The following is a 21,019-nucleotide window of genomic DNA, read 5'->3' as shown; positions in this document are numbered from 1 at the left end:
TGGTATTCAGAAAACTGAATTTGCATGTCTATAGGAGAAATCCTTGCTCTTTCCTGACCTAAGGAGAAAGGCCGATGCATCCCACAGATGTGTGGGGTCTTGGGGAGCTCATAATGCAGTTGCCCAGTGACCAGCCACGTATGAGCTTTATGTTTGATCAAGCTGTCCCTGGAAGAGGTAGCTGAACGGATGGCTTCCTAATGATGATCCAGTTACCAGGTGCAGACTGGCTCTGAAAAATGTCTGACCTGGAGGAGTGGGCCAGGGTGAGGGCTTCTCGTGGGGAACGAGACACCAAAGGAAAGAGGAAAGGAAGGGGCAAAGCCATACTTGTTCAGTATTGTTGTCTTAATGCTGACAAGGAAGTTGCAGTATTTTAAAATTATGCATCAGTAAAAACAATTGCATGTGTTAGAAGGAAATAATGCGTTTACACGTTCTTGACTCTTTGGCTTAGTTCTGATGCTGAGACCTCTTGTTCTAAGCCAGAAAGGATTATTGTAGAGAATGATATGTCTTCAGAGGATGGACAGTAAAATGATGACTGACACTCTGCTTGTTCTTCACAGTGAAGAGCATAAAACTCACTTTTCAGGAAACATTTCATGTCTTACCTTTTATGTGTTATTTCAATCCTGATTAATATAACTTAATTTAATCTGCTTCATTCATATCACAGGGATCCAGCCACTATTTTCTGTTTGAGCGAGGAAAACAGGTTCCTCACGCTCCTCACATGTATTGTCCCTCTTCCTTTTATTCTGAGTCAAAGGGCATTTCATGGGCTACCTCCATAGTTGGCAGTTATACAAAGATCAAATCTCTAGCTGTGATCAGAAGGGGAAGGTAGAGCAGTTAGAGATGCTGACAGTTCTGCCCGGAAGTTTGCCCCCGAAACTACTTTCATTCTTTTTGTTGACTTCACAGCACAGAGCTGGGGCAGATGCAGTGGAACTGATGTGCAGACGGAGGCCGAGGAAGAGGGTGGACTCAGCACAGGGTCGTCCGGCTCATTGATTCTGTGTGAGGCCCTGACGCCGGACTCGGACCATCCCGGCTGGGCTGGTAAGGTTCAGACAGGCGGCACAGGAAGCCTTGGGTGGATGGCTGTGCTGGGTAGACTTTGCTGAGAGGCCCAGGGCAGGCAGAATTGCAGAAATGACAGTGGCTCATGCCCTTCACCTGCCAGCTCAGGTGCCTCCTCTTCCAGGAAGCCTCCCCTGACTTTCCAGGCTGGTGGGGGCTCTGTTTAGGCCCACCTCACTCCACTATGACTCTGCTCTCTTCACTTTTGCCCCAGGATGCTGATCCCCATGGACTACATTGCCCTCTTCTGTATTTCTACCCAGTTTCAGTGGGAGAATGACAGGCAGGAGAATTTCTTCCCTTATAACCAGGATGCATGGCCTGGGAACCATGTGGTGACAGCAGCATTGGCCTCATCCAGTGTTACCCCTACTCACCCACGAGTTCAGCTCTTATTTTCTGTTCCCGTATCCTTGACCTCCTGGGCTTGGGAAGTCATAGTTCTTAGAAAATAATCCTTCTACCAGGGATCACAGTCAGTTCCATTATCAGGAAGCCTGAGACTGCCCTGACCTTTCCGTGGGGACTCTCATTCCACTCAATGCACAGGGATTACTATTCTAGGATCATCAGTTCCAAATGTCAAGGGAGAAGTTGAGTAGTTGCTCAAAAAACACTGAGTCTGGAACTCAAGGGATTCACTGTCATGCTTTGTGGTCCTTCCAAACCATCAATAATGTTCAACAGGAAATTTAGGCAAAGCAATAAAGTCATTCCCTCTGAAGGGAGGGATTCTGGGTAAAGGGAGGCTTAGAAGTCTTTCCAGGGAAAAACAGCCATGGTGCTAGCATAACAAAAGGGAGACGGCCTGTGATCCTCTGCAAATTCAGAGGAGGAGCTGCCATGTCTTCTGTTTCTCTTCTCCCTCTTTCCATCCTGAGAAATGCACATGGGGATTCGTGTCTGCTGTGCTGGATGTGAGGATTTCTCCCCTTGAGGGGCGGTGGGAATAGAGGCTGAGTGGGCGGAGAGGCAGCTGTGGGGTGATGCTGCCCCTGCTCAGCCTGCCTCCTGACCTGGGGGCTCCCCACACGCTCCTTGCCCCTGCCGTCTGGGGGTTCAGCCAGGGAAAGGCACTGACTCCCCTCAGCCCCGTGGATGCTTCTGGCAGTGGCTGCTCTCCTCCCTCCAGGCAGCTCCTTCTGCAGCTCAGTTACCAGGATCCAGGAAACCCTTTCCTCTACACCTTCTGTTCCAATCGTAGGGGGTGTAACAGCTTCGTGATGCTGCCGGTCTTTCCAGCGTCACGTTCATGGCATTCATCCTGTTGTTGACCACATAGGGCTGAGGCTCTCCTGGTCGCATTGGTGTCTGACACTCCAGGGTCTGAATAAACCACAGGCCATCCACTCTGTTGTGAATGGGCATTTAGCTTGTTTCCAGCTCTTGGCTATTAGATTTGGAATAAAGCCACTGTGAGCATCCTGCCCACGCTCCTGGGTGCACACACAGCTTTGCTGGACACACAGCTAGGAAAGGGGTCACCGTAGGTTATAGGACATGCATATTGTCAAATTCAGGTGATGCTGCTGTTAAACAGCTTTACAGAGTGTTGCAGTGATGACAGACTTTCCAGCCACGTGTCACAATGCGTACTGTTCCACCTCCTCCTCATATGAGGTCACTGTGGCTTCAGTCTGCACTCATCGAATTGCTAAAGAGGTAGAGCACATTGTCTATTATTTGGGTGTCATCTTCTGGGGACTTCCTGAATAGAACATTCTCTCCCAGTTTTTTCTTGTGTTTCCATCTTTTTCTTGTGGATTTCTAGGATTTCTTCACACAGTCTCATTTACTACAAATCCCCTTTGGCTTATATATGTTGTAAAAGTCAAAGATTGCTGTACCCTGGATCAGATATGGCAATCTCGCTGAGCTCACGTCTGTTCATTATCAGTAGTGTCTTTTGACTCTTTCTACTTAAGCCATTATATTATCTGTGAACCACACACTTCTGTTTCACCTGCTACAACCCTGATACCATTTTATTTTCTTGCCTTTTTCTCTGGCTGAGATACCCTGGGCATCGCCGGATAGAGCTACGTATGCTGGTATCCCTTCTTATCGTCCACATTAAAGAAAAATTTTAGTGTTTTATCATAAAGTATGATGTTAATAGTTTTTTCTTTTAAGTTACTGAGAAAAGTGTGTTAAAATGTTCCAATATTATCGTGGATTTGTCTATTTCTAGATTAGTTCTGTCAATTTGGCCTTTTATATTTTTTAGGCTATGTTTGAAGTAGCTACAAATTTACCATTATTTTAAATTTCTCATAATTTCATGGATAGAGGAGATATCATTCTTTAAATCTAGTAATATTTTTCTCTTAAATTCTACTTTATCTGGAAGTCATACCAGCTCCCCATCAACCTATGTTTAGGTGATACATACATTGTTTCTACACTGTTTCTTTCACTGTTTTCATATTCTTATGTTTTACATGTATCTCTTAAATCAGTATAGTTTGATGTTTTAAAATCCAATTTTAAAATCATTGTCTTTTAATTAGAGTACTCAGTGTATTTATTAATTAGAATCACTGACATTGGGGGGTTTAAGTATTTAACTTTCTGTTTGCCCTGCCTTTTCTATCTCCCTTTTACTTTTGGACTGATTGCTTTATTTTTGTATTTTTCTCTGCATTAGGTTGGTTATTCTATACTCTTGTTATTATTCTTTAAGAGTTACTCTGAGAGAAAGGAGAAGATGGTGGAAGAGTAAGACGCTGAGATCCCCTTCCTCCCCACAGATACATCAGAAATACATCTACGCGTGCAACAAATCCTACAGAACACCTACTGAATGTTGGCAGAAGACCTCTGACTTCCCAAAAGGCAAGAAACTCCCCACGTACCTGGGTAGGGCAAAAGAAAAAAGAAAAAACAGAGACAAAAATATAGGGACGGGACCTGCACCAGTGGGAGGGAGCTGTGAAGGAGGAAAGGTTTCCACACACTAGGAAGCCCCTTCGCGGGTGGAGACTGCAGGTGGCGGAGGGGGAAAGCTTCGGAGCCCTGGAGGAGAGCGCAGCCACAGGGGTGCGGACGGCACAGCGAAGAGACTCCCGCACAGAGGATCGGGGCTGACCGGCACTCACCAGCCCGAGAGGCTTGTCTGCTCATTTGCCGGGGAGGGCAGGTCTGGGAGCTGAGGTTCGGACTTCTGTCGGAGCGCGGGGAGAGGACTGGGGTTGGCGTTGTGAACACAGCCTGCAGGGGGTTAGTGCACCATGGCTAGCCGGGAGGGAGTCCGGGGAAAAGTCTGGACCTGCCAAAGAGGCAAGAGACTTTTTCTTCCCTCTTTGTTTCCTGGTGCGTGAAGAGAGGGGATTCAGAGCGCTGCTTAAAGGAGCTCCAGAGATGGGCGGGAGCAGTGGCTAAACGCGTGGACCCCAGAGACGGGCATAAGATGCGAAGGCTGCTGCTGCGGCCACCAAGAAGACTGTGTGAGAGCACAAGTCAGGATCCACACCTCCCTTGTGGGGAGCCTGTGCAGCCCGCCACTGCCAGGGTCCCGGGAACCAGGGACAACTTCCCTGTGAGAACGCACAGCGCGCCTCAGGGTGGTGCAGCGTCATGCCGGCCTCTGCCGCTGCAGGCTTGCCCCGCACTCCGTACTCCTCCCTTCCCCCGGCCTGAGTGAGCCAGAGTCCCCGAGTCAGCTGCTCCTTTAACCCCATCCTGTCTGAGCAAAGAGCAGATGCCCTCCACCGACCTACACACAGAGGCGGGGCCAAATCCAAAGCTGAGCCCTGGAAGCTGTGAGAACAAACAAGAGAAAGAGAAATATCTCCAGCAGCCTCAGGAGCAGTGGATTAAATCTCCACAATCAACTTGATGTACCCTGCATCTGTGAAATACATGAATAGACAACGAATCATCCCAATTTGAGGAGGTGGACTATGGGAGCAACGATATATTATTTTTTCCCCTTTTCCTCCTTTTGTAAGCGTGTATGTGTATGCTTCTGTGTGAAATTTTGTCTGTATAGCTTTGTTTTCACCATTTGCCCTAGGGTTCTGTCCATCCTTTTTTTTTTTTATTTAAAACAAATTTTCCTTAATAATTATTTTTTATTTTAATAACTTTATTTTATCTTACTTTTTAAAATTTTATTTTACTTTCTTTCTCCCTTCCTTCCTTCCTTCCTTCCTTCCTTCTTCCTTTCTTCCTTTCTTCCTTTCTTTCTTTCTTCCTTCCTTCCTTCCTTCCTTCCTTCCTTCCTTCCTTTCTTTCTTTCTTTCTTTCTTTCTTTCTTTCTTTCTTTCTTTCTTTCTTTCTTTCTTTCTTTCTTTCTTTCTTTCTTTCTTTCATTTTTTCTCCCTTTTACTCTCAGCCGAGTGGATGAAAAGCTCTTGGTGCTCCAGCCAAGAGTCAGTGCTGTGGCTCTGAGGTAGGAGAGCCAACTTCAGGACACTGGTCCACAAGTGACCTCCCAGCTCCACGTAATATCAAATTGCCAAAATCTCCCAGAGATCTCCATCCAAACACCAACACCCAGCTTCACTCAACAACCAGCAAGCTACAGTGCTGGACACCCTATGCCAAACAACTAGCAAGACAGGAACACAGCCCCACCCATTAAGAGAGAGACTGCCTAAAATCATAAAAAGGACACAGACAACCCAAAACACACCACCAGACGTTGACCTGCCCACCACAAAGACAAGATCCAGCCTCATTCACCAGAAGACAGGCACTAGTCCCCTCCACCAGGAAGCCTACACAGCCCACTGAACCAACCTTAGCCACTGGGGACAGACACCAAAAACAAAGAGAACTACGAACCTGCAGCCTGTGAAAAGGATACCCCAAACACAGTAAGATAATCAAAATGAAAAGACAGAAAAACACAGAAGATGAAGGAACAAGGTAAAAACCCACCAGACCTAACAAATGAAGAGGAAATAGGCAGTCTACCAGAAAAAGAATTCAGAATAATGATAATAAAGATGATCCAGAATCTTAGAAATAGAATAGAGAAAATGCAAGAACCATTTAACAAGGACATAGAAGAACTAAAGAGGAAACAAGCAATGATGAACAACACAATAAATGAAATTAAAAATACTCTAGAAGGGATCAATAGCAGAATAACTGAGGCAGAAGAATGGATAAGTGACTTGGAAGATAAAGTAGTGGATAACTACTGCAGAGCAGAATAAGGAAAAAAGAATGAAAATAACTGAGGACAGTCTCAGAGACCTCTGGGACAACATTAAACACACCAACATTCGAATTATAGGGGTCCCAGAAGAAGAAGAGAAAAAGAAAGGGACAGAGAAAATATTTGAAGAGATTACAGTTGAAAACTTCCCTAATATGGGAAAGGAAATAGTTAATCAAGTCCAGGAAGCATAGAGAGTCCCATACAGGATAAATCCAAGGAGAAACATGGCAAGACACATATTAATGAAACTATCAAAAATTAAATACAAAGAAAACATATTAAAAGCAGCAAGGGTAAAATAACACACAAGGGAATACCCATAAGGTTAACAGCTGATCTTTCAGCAGAAACTCTGCAAGCCAGAAAGGACTGGCAGGACATATTTAAAGTGATGAAGGAGAAAAACCTGCAACCAAGATTACTCTACCCAGCAAGGATCTCATTCAGATTTGATGGAGAAATTAAAATCTTTACAGACATGCAAAAGCTGAGAGTTCAGCACCACCAAACCAGCTTTACAACATTTGCTAAAGGAACTTCTCTAGGCAAGAAACACAAGAGAAGGAAAAGACCTAAAATAACAAACCCAAAACAATTAAGAAAATGGTAATAGGAACATAAATATTGATAATTACCTTGAATGTAAATGGATTAAATGCTCCCACCAAAAGACACAAACTGGCTGAATGGATACAAAAACAAGACCCATATATATTCTGTCTACAAGAGACCCACTTCAGACCTAGGGACACATACAGACTGAAAGTGAGGGGATGAAAAAAGATATTCCATGCAAATGGAAATCAGAAGAAAGTTGGAGTAGCAATTCTCATAACAGACAAAATAGACTTTAAAATAAAGACTATTCCAAGAGACATAGTAGGACACTATGTAATGATCAAGGGATCAATCCAAGAAGAAGATATAACAATTGTAAATATTTATGCACCCAACATAGGAGCACCTCAATACATAAGGCAAATACTAACAGCCATAAATGGGGAAATCAACAGTAACACAATCATAATAGGGAACTTTAACACCCCACTTTCACCAATGGAGAGACCATCCAAAATGAACATAAATAAGGAAACACAAGCTTTAAATGATACAGTAAAGAAGATGGACTTAATCGACATTTGTAGCACATTCCATCCAAAAACAACAAAATACACATTTTTCTCAAGTGCTCATGGAATATTCTCGAGGATATATCATATCATGGGTCACAAATCTAGTCTTGGTAAATTTAAGAAAATTAAAATCATATCAAGTATCTTTTCCGACCAAAATGCTATGAGACTAGATATCAATTATAGGAAAAGATCTGTAAAAAATACAAACACATGGAGGCTAAACAATACACTACTTAATAACGAAGTGATCACTGAAGAAATGAAAGAGGAAATCAAAAAATACCTAGAAACAAATGACAATGGAAACAAGATGACCCAAAACCTATGGGATGCAGCAAAAGCAGTTCAAAGAGGGAAGTTTATAGCAATGCAATCCTACCTTAAGAAACAGGAAACGTCTCAAATAAACAACCTAACATTGCACCTAAAGTAATTAGAGAAAGAATAATAAAAAATCCCCAAAGTTAGCAGAAGGAAAGAAATCATAAAGATCAGATCAGAAATAAATGTAAAAGAAATGAAGGAAATGATAGCAAAGATCAATAAAACTAAAAGCTGGTTCTTTGAGAAGATAAACAAAATTGGTAAACCATTAATCAGACTCATCAAGAAAAAAGGGAGATGACTCAACTCAATAGAATTAGAAATGAAAAGGGAGAAGTAACAACACACTGCAGAAATACAAAGGATCATGAGAGATTACTACAAGCAACTCTATGCCAATAAATTGGACAACCTGAAAGAAATGGACAAACTCTTAGAAATGCACAACCTGCCAAGACTGAATCAGGAAGAAATAGAAAATATGAACAGACCAATCACAAGCACTGAAATTGAAACTGTGATTAAAAATCTTCCAACAAACAAAAGCCCAGGACCAGATGGCTTCTCAGGGGAATTCTATCAAACATTTAGAGAAGAGCTAACACCTAATCTTCTCAAACTCTTCCCAAATATAGCAGAGGGAGGAACACTCCCAAACTCATTCTACGAGTCCACCATCACCTTGATACCAAAACCAGACAAGGATGTCACAAAGAAAGAAAACTACAGGCCAATATGACTGATAAACATAGATGCAAAAATCCTCAACAAAATACTAGCAAACAGAATCCAACAGCACATTAAAAAGATAATACGGGGGAAGGCGGAAGATGGCGGAAGAGTAAGACGCGGAGATCACCTTCCTCCCCACAGATACACCAGAAATACATCTACACGTGGAACAACTCCTACAGAACACCTACTGAAGGCTGGCAGAAGACCTCAGACCTCCCAAAAGGCAAGAAACTCCCCACGTACCTGGGTAGGGCAAAAGAAAAAACAGAGACAAAAGAATAGGGACGGCACCTGCACCAGTGGGAGGGAGCGGTGAAGGAGGAAAAGTTTCCACACTCTAGGAAGCCCCTTCGCGGGCAGAGACTGCGGGAGGCGGAGGGGGGAGCTTCGAAGCTGCGGAGGAGAGTACAGCCACAGGGGTGCGGAGGGCAAAGCGGGGATATTCCCGCACAGAGGATCGGTGCCGACCGGCACTCACCAGCCCGAGAGGCTTGTCTGCTCACCCGCCGGGGCGGGCGGGGCTGCGAGCTGAGGCCGGAGCGCAGGGAGAGGACTGGGGTTGGCGGCTTGAACATAGCCTGAAGGGGTTAGTGCACCACAGCTAGCCGGGAGGGAGTCCGGGGAAAAGCCTGCACCTGCAGAAGAGGCAGGAGACTTTTCCTTCCCTCTTTGTTTCCTGGGGCGTGAGGAGAGGGGTTTAAGAACGCTGCCTAAAGGAACTCCAGAGACGGGCGCGAGCCGCGGCTAAAAGCGCGAACCCCAGAGACGGGCGCGAGCCGCGGCTGAAAGCGCGGACCCCAGAGACGGGCGCAAGCCGCGGCTAAAAGCGCGGACCCCAGAGGCGGGCGGGAGACGTTAAGGCTGCTGCTGCCGCCACCGAGGGGCCTGTGTGCGAGCGCAGGTCACTCTCCACACCCCTCTTCCGCGGAGCCTGTGCAGCCCGCCACTGCCGGGTTCCCGGGATCCAGGGACAACTTCCCCGGGAGAGCGCACAGCGCGCCTCAGGCTGGTGCAAAGTCACGCCGGCCTTTGCCACCGCAGGCCCGCCCCGCACTCTGTGCCCCTCCGTCCCCGCCGGCCTGAGTGCGCCAGAGCCCCCAATCAGCGGCTCTTTTAACCCCATCCTGTCTGAGCAAAAAACAGACGCCCTCCAGCGATCTACACGCAGTGGCAGGGCCAAATCCAAAGCTTAGCCCTGGGAGCTGTGAGAACAAAGAAGAGAAAGGGAAATCTCTCCCAGCAGCCTCAGAAGCAGTGGATTAAAGCTCCACAATCAACTTGATGTACCCTGCATCTGTGGAATACCTGAATAGACAACCAATCATCCCAAATTAAGGAAGTGGACTTTAGGAGCAAGATCTATGATTTTTTCCCCTTTCCTCTTTTTGTGAATGTGAATGTGTATGCTTCTGTGTGAGATCTTGTCTGTATAGTCTTGCTTCCACCATTTGTCCTAGGGTTCTATCCGTCCATGTTTTTTTTTAAAATTTTTTTTGTTAATAATTAATTTTAATAATCTTATTATACTTTACCTTCGTTCTTTCTTTCTTTCTTTCCGTCCTTCCTTCCCTCCTTTAGACAACGAATCATCCCAAATTGAGGAGGTGGTCTCTGACAGCAAGATTTAGGATTTTTCCCCATTTACCTCTTTTAGTGAGGGTGTATGTGTATGCTTCTGTGTAAGATTTTGTCTGTATAGCTTTGCTTCCAACATTTGTCCTAAGGTTCTTTCCGTCCCTTTTTTTTTTTTCTAAATAAGAAGTTTTTAATTCAATAACTTTATTATACTTTATTTTATTTTTACTGTATCTTCTTTCTTTCTGTCTTTTTTCCTTCTTTCCCTCCTTCCTTCCTTCCTCCCTTCCTCCCTCCCTCCTTTCTTTCCTTCTTGCCTTCTTGCCTTCTTTGCTTCTTTCTTTCTTTCTTCCTTCCTTCCTACCCTCCTTTCCTTCTTTCTTTCCTCATACTTCTACTAATTCCCTCTACTTTTTCTCCCTTTTATCCTGAGCCTGTGGATGAAAAGCTTTTGGTGCTCCAGCCAGGAGGCAGGGCTCTGCCTCTGAGGTAGGACAGCCAACTTCAGGACACTGATCAACAAGAGACCTCCCAGCTCCACATAATATCAAACGGCGAAAATCTCCCAGAGACCTTCATCTTAACACCAGCACCCAGCTTCACTCAACGACCAGCAAGCCACAGTGCTGGAAAACCTATGCCAAACAACTAGCAAAACAGGAACACAACCCCACCCATTAGCAGAGAGGCTGCCTAAAATCATAATAAGGCCACAGACGCCCCCAAACACACCACCAGACGTGAACCTGCCCACTAGAGAGACAAGATCCAGCCTCATCCACCACAACACGGGCACTAGCCCCCTCCACCAGGAAGCCTACACAACCCACTGAACCAACCTTAGCCACTGGAGACAGACATCAAAAACAGGAGGAACTACAAACCTGCAGCCTGCAAAAAGGAGACCCCAAACACAGTAAGATAAGCAAAATGAGAAGACAGAAAAACACACAGCAGATAAAGGAGCAAGATAAAAATGCACCAGACCTAACAAATGAAGAGGAAATAGGCAGTCTACCTGAAAGAGAATTCAGAATAATGATAGTAAGGTTGATCCGAAATCTTGGAGATAGAATGGACAATAGATTGGACAAAATGCAAGAATCAGTTAACAAGGACCTAGAAGAACTAAAGATGAAACAAGCAACGATGAACAACACAATAAATGAAATTAAAAGTACTCTAGATGGGATCAATAGCAGAATAACTGAGGCAGAAGAACGGATAAGTGACCTGGAAGATAAAATAGTGGAAATAACTACTGCAGAGCAGAATAAAGAAAAAAGAATGAAAAGAACTGAGGACAGTCTCAGAGACCTCTGGGACAACATTAAACGCACCAACATTCGAATTATAGGGGTTCCAGAAGAAGAAGAGAAAAAGAAAGGGACTGAGAAAATATTTGAAGAGATTATAGTTGAAAACTTCCCTAATATGGGAAAGGAAATAGTTAATCAAGTCCAGGAAGCACAGAGAGTCCCATACAAGATAAATACAAGGAGAAATACGCCAAGACACATATTAATCAAACTGTCAAAAATTAAATACAAAGAAAGCATATTAAAAGCAGCAAGGGAAAAACAACAAATAACACATAAGGGAATCCCCATAAGGTTAACAGCTGATCTCTCAGCAGAAACCCTACAAGCCAGAAGGGAGTGGCAGGACATACTGAAAGTGATGAAGGAGAAAAACATGCAGCCAAGACTACTCTACCCAGCAAGGATCTCATTCAGATTTGATGGAGAAATTAAAACCTTTACAGACAAGCAAAAGCTGAGAGAGTTCAGCACCACCAAACCAGCTTTACAACAAATGCTAAAGGATCTTCTCTAGGCAAGAAACACAAGAGAAGGAAAAGACCTATAATAACGAACCCAAAACAATTTAGAAAATGGGAATAGGAACATACATATCGATAATTACCTTAAATGTAAATGGACTAAATGCTCCCACCAAAAGACACAGATTAGCTGAATGGATACAAAAACAAGACCCTTATATATGCTGTCTACAAGAGACCCACTTCAGACCTAGAGACACATACAGACTGAAAGTAAGGGGATGGAAAAAGATATTCCATGCAAATGGAAGCCAAAAGAAAGCTGGAGTAGCAATTCTCATATCAGACAAAATAGACTTTAAAATAAGGACTATTAAAAGAGACAAAGAAGGACACCACATAATGATCAAGGGATCGATCCAAGAAGAAGATATAACAATTGTAAATATTTATGCACCCAACATAGGAGCACCTCAATACATTAGGCAAATACTAACAGCCATAAAAGGGGAAATCGACAGTAACACATTCATAGTAGGGGACTTAAACACCCCACTTTCACCCATGGACAGATCATCCAAAATGAAAATAAATAAGGAAACACAAGCTTTAAATGATACATTAAACAAGATGGACTTAATTGATATTTATAGGACACTCCATCCAAAAACAACAGAATACACATTTTTCTCAAGTGCTCATGGAACATTCTCCAGGATAGATCATATCTTAGGTCACAAATCAAGCCTTGGTAAATTTAAGAAAATTGAAATTGTATCAAGTATCTTTTCTGACCACAACGCCATGAGACTAGATATCAATTACAGGAAAAGATCTGTAAAAAATACAAACACATGGAGGCTAAACAATACACTACTTAATAATGAAGAGATCACTGAAGAAATCAAAGAGGAAATCAAAAAATACCTAGAAACAAATGACAATGGAGATACAACGACCCAAAACCTGTGGGATGCAGCAAAAGCAGTTCTAAGGGGGAAGTTTATAGCAATACAAGCCCACCTTAAGAAGCAGGAAACATCTCGAATAAACAACCTAACCTTGCACCTCAAGCAATTAGAGAAAGAAGAACAAAAAAACCCCAAAGCTAGCAGAAGGAAAGAAATCATAAAAATCAGATCAGAAATAAATGAAAAAGAAATGAAGGAAACAATAGCAAAGATCAATAAAACTAAAAGCTGGTTCTTTGAGAAGATAAACAAAATAGATAAACCACTAGCCAGACTCATCAAGAAAAAAAGGGAGAAGACTCAAATCAATAGAATTAGAAATGAAAAAGGAGAGGTAACAACTGACACTGCAGAGATAAAAGAGATCATGAGAGATTACTACAAGCAAATCTATGCCAATAAAATGGACAATCTGGAAGAAATGGACAAATTCTTAGAAATGCACAACCTGCCAAGACTGAATCAGGAAGAAATAGAAAATATGAACAGACCAATCACAAGCACTGAAATTGAAACTGTGATTAAAAATCTTGCAACAAAGAAAAGCCCAGGACCAGATGGCTTCACAGGCGAATTCTATCAAACATTTAGAGAAGAGCTAACACCTATCCTTCTCAAACTCTTCCAAAATATAGCAGAGGGAGGACCACTCCCTAACTCCTTCTACGAGGCCACCATCACCTTGATACCAAAACCAGACAAGGATGTCACAAAGAAAGAAAACTACAGGCCAATATCACTGATGAACATAGATGCAAAAATCCTCAACAAAATACTAGCAAACAGAATCCAACAGCACATTAAAAGGATCATACACCATGATCAAGTGGGGTTTATTCCAGGAATGCAAGGATTCTTCAATATACGCAAATCTATCAATGTGATAAACCATATTAACAAACTGAAGGAGAAAAAACATATGATCATCTCAATAGATGCAGAGAAAGCTTTTGACAAAATTCAACACCCATTTATGATAAAAACCCTGCAGAAAGTAGGCATAGAGGGAACTTTCCTCAACATAATAAAGGCCATATATGACAAGCCCACAGCAAACATCATCCTCAATGGTGAAAAACTGAAAGCATTTCCACTAAGATCAGGAACAAGACAAGGTTGCCCACTCTCACCACTCTTATTCAACATAGTTTTGGAAGTTTTAGCCACAGCAATCAGAGAAGAAAAGGAAATAAAAGGAATCCAAACTGGAAAAGAAGAAGTAAAGCTGTCACTGTTTGCAGATGACATGATCCTATACATAGAGAACCCTAAAGATGCTACCAGAAAACTACTAGAGCTAATCAATGAATTTGGTAAAGTGGCAGGATACAAAATTAATGCACAGAAATCTCTGGCATTCCTATATACTAATGATGAAAAATCTGAAAGTGAAATCAAGAAAACACTCCCATTTACCATTGCAACAAAAAGAATAAAATATCTAGGAATAAACCTACCTAAGGAGACAAAAGACCTGTATGCAGAAAATTATAAGACACTGATGAAAGAAATTAAAGATGATATAAATAGATGGAGAGATATACCATGTTCTTGGATTGGAAGAATCAACATTGTGAAAATGACTCTACTACCCAAAGCAATCTATAGATTCAATGCAATCCCTACCAAACTACCACTGGCATTTTTCACAGAACTAGAACAAAAAATTTCACAATTTGTATGGAAACACAAAAGACCCCGAATAGCCAAAGCAATCTTGAGAACGAAAGAAGGAACTGGAGGAATCAGGCTCCCTGACTTCAGACTATACTACAAAGCTACGGTCATCAAGACGGTATGGTACTGGCACAAAAACAGAAAGATAGATCAATGGAACAGGATAGAAAGCCCAGAGATAAACCCATGCACATATGGACACCTTATCTTTGATAAAGGTGGCAGTAATGTACAATGGAGAAAGGACAGCCTCTTCAATAAGTGGTGCTGGGAAAACTGGACAGGTACATGTAAAAGTATGAGATTAGATCACTCCCTAACACCATTCACAAAAATAAGCTCAAAATGGATTAAAGACCTAAATGTAAGGCCAGAAACTATCAAACTCTTAGAGGAAAACAGAGGCAGAACACTCTATGACATAAATCAAAGCAAGATCCTTTCTGACCCACCTCCTAGAGTAATGGGAATAAAAACAAAAATAAACAAATGGGACCTAATGAAACTTCAAAGCTTTTGCACAGCAAAGGAAACCATAAACAAGACCAAAAGACAACCCTCAGAATGGGAGAAAATATTTGCAAATGAAGCAACCGACAAAGGATTAATCTCCAAAATTTACAAGCAGCTCATGCAGCTCAATAACAAGAAAACAAACAACCCAATCCAAAAATGGGCAGAAGACCTAAATAGACATTTCTCCAAAGAAGATATACAGACTGCCAACAAACACATGAAAGAATGCTCAACATCACTAATCATTAGAGAAATGCAAATCAAAACTACAATGAGATATCATCTCACACCAGTCAGAATGGCCATCATCAAAAAATCTAGAAACAATAAATGCTGGAGAGGGTGTGGAGAAAAGGGAACCCTCTTACACTGTTGGTGGGAATGTAAATTGATACAGCCACTGTGGAGAACAGTATGGAGGTTCCTTAAAAAGCTACAAATAGAACTACCATATGACCCAGCAATCCCACTACTGGGCATATACCCTGAGAAAACCATAATTCAAAAAGAGACATGTACCAAAATGTTCATTGCAGCTCTATTTACAATAGCCCGGAGATGGAAACAACCTAAATGCCCGTCATCGGATGAATGGATAAAGAAGATGTGGCACATATATACAATGGAATATTACTCAGCCATAAAAAGAGACGAAATTGAGCTATTTGTAATGAGGTGGATAGACCTAGAGTCTGTCATACAGAGTGAAGTAAGTCAGAAAGAGAGAGACAAATACCGTATGCTAACACATATATATGGAATTTAAGAAAAAAAAATGTCATGAAAAACCTAGGGGTAAAGCAGGAATAAAGACGCAGACCTCTTAGAGAACGGACTTGAGGTTATGGGGAGGGGGAAGGGTGAGCTGTGACAGGGCGAGAGAGAGTCATGGGCATATACACACTAACAAACGCAGTAAGGTAGATAGCTAGTGGGAAGCAGCTGCATGGCACAGGGATATTGGCTCGGTGCTTTGTGACAGCCTGGAGGGGTGGGATGGGGAGGGTGGGAGGGAGGGAGACGCAACAGGGAAGACATATGGGAACATATGTTTATGTATGACTGATTCACTTTGTTATAAAGCAGAAACTAACACACCATTGTAAAGCAATTATACTCCAATAAAGATGTAAAAAAAAAAAAAAAAAAAAAAACACCAGGAAAAAAAAAAAAAAAAAAAAAAAAAAGATAATACACCATGATCAAGTGGGGTTTATTCCACTTGATCCTTGCATTCCACTTGAATGCAAGGATTCTTCAATATATGCAAATCAATCAATGTGATACACCATATTAACAAATTGAAGGAGAAAAACCATATGGTTATCTCAATAGGTGCAGAGAAAGCTTTTGACAAAATTCAACACCCGTTTATGATAAAAAACCCTCCAGAAAGTAGGCATAGAGGGAACTTTCCTCAACATAATAAAGGCCATATATGACAAACCCACAGCCAACATCATCCTCAATGGTGAAAAACTGGAAGCATTTCCACTAAGATCAGGAAAAGACAAGGTTGCCCACTCTCACCACTCTTATTCAACATAGTTTGGAAGTTTTATCCACAACAATCAGAGAAGAAAAGGAAATAAAAGGAATCCGAATCAGAAAAGAAGAAGTCAAGCTGTCACTGTTTGCAGATGACATGATAATGTACATAGAGAATCCTAAAGATGCTACCAGATAACTACTAGAGCTAATCAGTGAATTTGGTAAAGCAGCAGGATACAAAATTAATGCACAGAAAAGACTTGCATTCCTATACACTAATGATGAAAAATCTGAAAGTGAAATCAAGAAAACACTCCCATTTACCATTGTGACAAAAAGAATAAAATATCTAGGAATAAACCTACCTAAGGAGACAAAAGACCTGTATGCAGAAAATTGTAAGACACTGATGAAAGAAATTAAAGATGGTACAAATAGATGGAGAGATATACCAGGTTCTTGGATTGGAAAAATCAACATTGTGAAAATGAATCTACTACCCAAAGCAATCTACAGATTCAATGCAATCCCTACCAAACTACCACTGGCATTTTTCAGAGAACTGAAACAAAAAATTTCACACTTTGTATGGAAACACAAAAGACCCCGAATAGCCAAAGCAATCTTGAGAATGAAAAACGGAGCTGGAGGAATCAGGCTCCCTGACTTCAGACTATACTACAAACCTACAGTAATCAAGACAGTATAGTACTGGCACAAAAACAGAAATATAGATCAATGAATCAGGATAGAAAGCCCAGAGATAAACCCATGCACATATAGTCACCTTATCTTTGATAAAGGAGGCAGGGATGTACAGTGGAGAAAGGACAGCCTCTTCAGTAATTGGTGCTGGGAAAACTGGACAGGTACATGTAAAAGTATGAGATTAGATCACTTCCTAACACTATACACAAAAATAAGCTCAAAATTGATTAAAGACCTAAATGTAAGGCCGGAAGCTATCAAACTCTTAGAGGAAAACATAGGCAGTACACTGTATGACATAAGTCACAGCAAGATCCTTTTTGACCCACCTCCTAGAGAAATAGAAATAAAAACAAAAATAAACAAATGGGACCTAATGAAACTTCAAAGCTTTTGCACAGCAAAGGAAACCATAAACAAGACCAAAAGACAACCCTCAGAATGGGAGAAAATATTCGCAAGTGAAGCAACTGACAAAGGATTAATCTCCAAAATTTATAAGCATCTCCTGCAGCTCAATAACAAAGAAACAAACAACCCAATCCAAAAATGGGCAGAAGACCTAAATAGACATTTCTCCAAAGAAGATATACAAATTGCCAACAAACACATGAAAGAATGCTCAACATCACTAATCATTAGAGAAATGCAAATCAAAACTACAATGAGATATCATCTCACACCGGTCAGAATGGCCATCACCAAAAAATCTAGAAACAATAAATACTAGAGAGGGTGTGGAGAAAAGGGAACACTCTTGCACTGCTGGTGGGAATATGAATTGGTACAGCCACTATGGAGAACAGTATGGAGGTTCCTTAAAAAACTAAAAATAGAACTACCATATGACCCAACAATCCCACTGCTGGGCATATACCCTGAGAAAACCATAATTCAAAGAGTCATGTACCAAAATGTTCATTGCGTCTCTATTTATAATAGCCAGGAGATGGAAACAACTTAGGTGTCCATAATAGGATGAATGGATAAAGAAGATGTTGCACATATATACAATGGAATATTACTCAGCCATAAAAGGAAATGAAATTGAGCTATTTGTAATGAGGTGGATGGACCTAGAGTCTGTCATACAGAGTGAAGTAAGTCAGGAAGAGAGAAGCAAATACCATATGCTTAGACATATATATGGAATCTAAGAAAAAAAAATTTAAAAAGGTCATGAAGAACCTAGGGGTAAGATGGGAATAAAGACACAGACCTACTAGAGCATGGACTTGAGAATATGGGGAGGGGGAATGGTAAGCTATGACAAAGTGAGAGAGTGGCATGGACATATATACACTACCAAATGTAAAATAGATAGCTAGTGGGAAGCAGCCTCATAGCACAGGGAAATCAGCTCAGTGCTTTGTGACCACCTAGAGGGGTGGAATAATGAAGGTGGGAGGGAGGGACATGCAAGACTGAAGAGATATGGGAACATATGTATATGTATAACTGATTCACTTTGTTATAAAGCAGAAACTAACACACCATTGTAAAGCAATTATACTCTAATAAAGATGTTAAAAAAAAGAAATTAGAAACTAAAAAGTAAAACTAACAAAAAACATTTGTTGTTATAAATAACAATGCAATTTGGTATGCTATTATACCCTCAAAAAAAAAAAAAAAGAGTTCCTCTGAGATAGACTAGGTACCATCTGCTCCTCAGCATCTATGTTATTTGATATTTTAATACTTTTCCTGGTCTAAGTAATTTTTATTCTTTCCTTATTTATTGTTTATGTTAGTTATACATATTTTATATTGTTTGTCATATGTTACATGATAATACATAGAATGAGTAATTATTATTCTTGTTTTACAGATGAATGTCCATTTATACTTATCCACCGATTGCATATTTTGCTGCCCTCTATCCTGCATCTGAACTTCTATCGTTATTTTCCTTTAGAATATTCTACCCTTTAATTTGTTTCCCGTAGATCTGCTGGTGACAAATGCCCTCAGTGTGTGGCTGTTTGAAATTTTAAAATTTCATCTTCATTTTTAAAAGTTATTTTCACCAGGTATAAAATTCTAAGCTGGGAGTTATATCCCTTCCATGCTTTAACAATACCATCCTTTTTTTTTTTTTCTTCAGGATTCTATTGTTTCTGAGAGAATCAGGTCTCAGCCCAATGGTTGTTTCCCACTGCCCCCTCCAGCTCCTTCTGTAATTTATTTTTGTCTTTGTTTTTCGGTGTTTTTAATATGATCAACACCCACTCCCCCAACTTAGTTTCTAAGGCTCTTTGAAACTTTGGTTTGATACATGTCATAAGTTCTAGAAAGTTCCTTATCTTTGATCTCTTCAAATATTGCTTTCCCTAAATTCTTTCTTCTATTTCCTGGCCACAGACTAGACACATATCAGACTGCTCATGGAATCCTCAATATCTCTTACTTTCTTTTCTGCATTTTCTGTACTTTTGTCTTTTCATGATTTACTCTATTTTCTTTTGATCTATCATGTAGTTTGCCGATTTTTATTTTATGTGTGTTTAATCTATTGTTAAACCCATTCAGTTAGTCTTTAGTTTTTGGTATTAGTTCCATAAGTTGTATTTGTTTCTTTTATATGATTTCCAGTTCTCTGCCAAAATTCTCAATCTTTTCTCTGATTCCATTAAAAATTATAAGAATGGTTATTTTAAGGTATTTACCTAATAATTCTTATTTATTCATTCCTACATATGTCTTTTTATAGTTTGTTTCCTTTGAATTTCCTTCGAGTTATCTGGTTATTTTTAACGGTGCTCCATAGATTGTGTTTTTGAAATATAGTTTGTTAAAAAAATAATTTCAAGTCTAGGAAAATTCTACCTTTTTTTGAAGAGAGTTTGCTTTTCTTTTGTTGGGTACCTGACACAATGGCCCTCTGGCATCACTGCAGCCAACTTCCAGGCCGTGGGATGGGCTTCCAGGCTGAGTAGTGAGCTGGGAGGGCCTGCCACTTCTGTTCCGAACCAGGGGGTGGGAGGGTCACCAGAACCCTTCCACTGGGGACCTTGAGCCACGCCAGTTTCCCTCCTGGGCGTTCAGGGCTCTGACGTCACCATGCAGCCCCTTTTCTGCTCAGATTCCCAGTGATACAGGCAAAGCCACCTCCAAAGGTGAGGCTTTAAACCCTGGGCTCCTCCTGCTACTGCATCCAGTGTGGCTTAGTCTTAAATAACTTATTATTACTTCAGAGCCTTCAATAAGACGTTTGAGATATCTTTTATTGAAGTGCATTTGATTTACAATATTGTGTCAGTTTGGGGCGTACAGCAAAGTGAATCAGTTTGTATATATATAATTTTTTCAGATTATTTTTCATTGTAGGTTATTAAAAGATCCTGAGCATAGTTCTCTGGGCTCTACAGTAGGTCCTTGTTGTTCAGCTATTTTACATATAGTAGTGTGCATTTGTTAATCCCAAACTACTTCATCCCCCTACCCCTTTCCCCTTTGGTAACCCTGAGTTTGTTTTCTACGTCTGTGAGTCTGTTTCTGTTTTGTAAATAGCTTCATTTGTATCACTTTTTATTCTTTTTTTAAATTTTTAATGATTATTTATTTATTTATTTTTTGGCTGCACCTCACGGCTTGTTGGATCTTAGTTCCTGGAGCCAAGTCCCTGGCAGTGGTAGTGTGGAGTCCTAACCACTGGACTTCCAGGGAATTCCCTGTATCATTTTTTAGATTCCACATAAAAGTGATATCGCATAATATTTTTGAAAGTCCTCGTCAGAACGGCTGATCCGAGTCACTCGGTTTCTCATTAACTGAAGCACATGCAAGTATACATTATGCCTTTATCCATCCACCAGCCCGTCAGAGCTCACCCTCTGCCATGCAG

Source organism: Lagenorhynchus albirostris, chromosome 8 (assembly GCF_949774975.1).
Source record: "Lagenorhynchus albirostris chromosome 8, mLagAlb1.1, whole genome shotgun sequence".
In the NCBI taxonomy this organism is placed as follows: Eukaryota; Metazoa; Chordata; class Mammalia; order Artiodactyla; family Delphinidae; genus Lagenorhynchus; species Lagenorhynchus albirostris.
The sequence above is the reverse complement of the archived record's forward strand: the minus strand, read 5'-3'. Positions refer to the sequence as shown.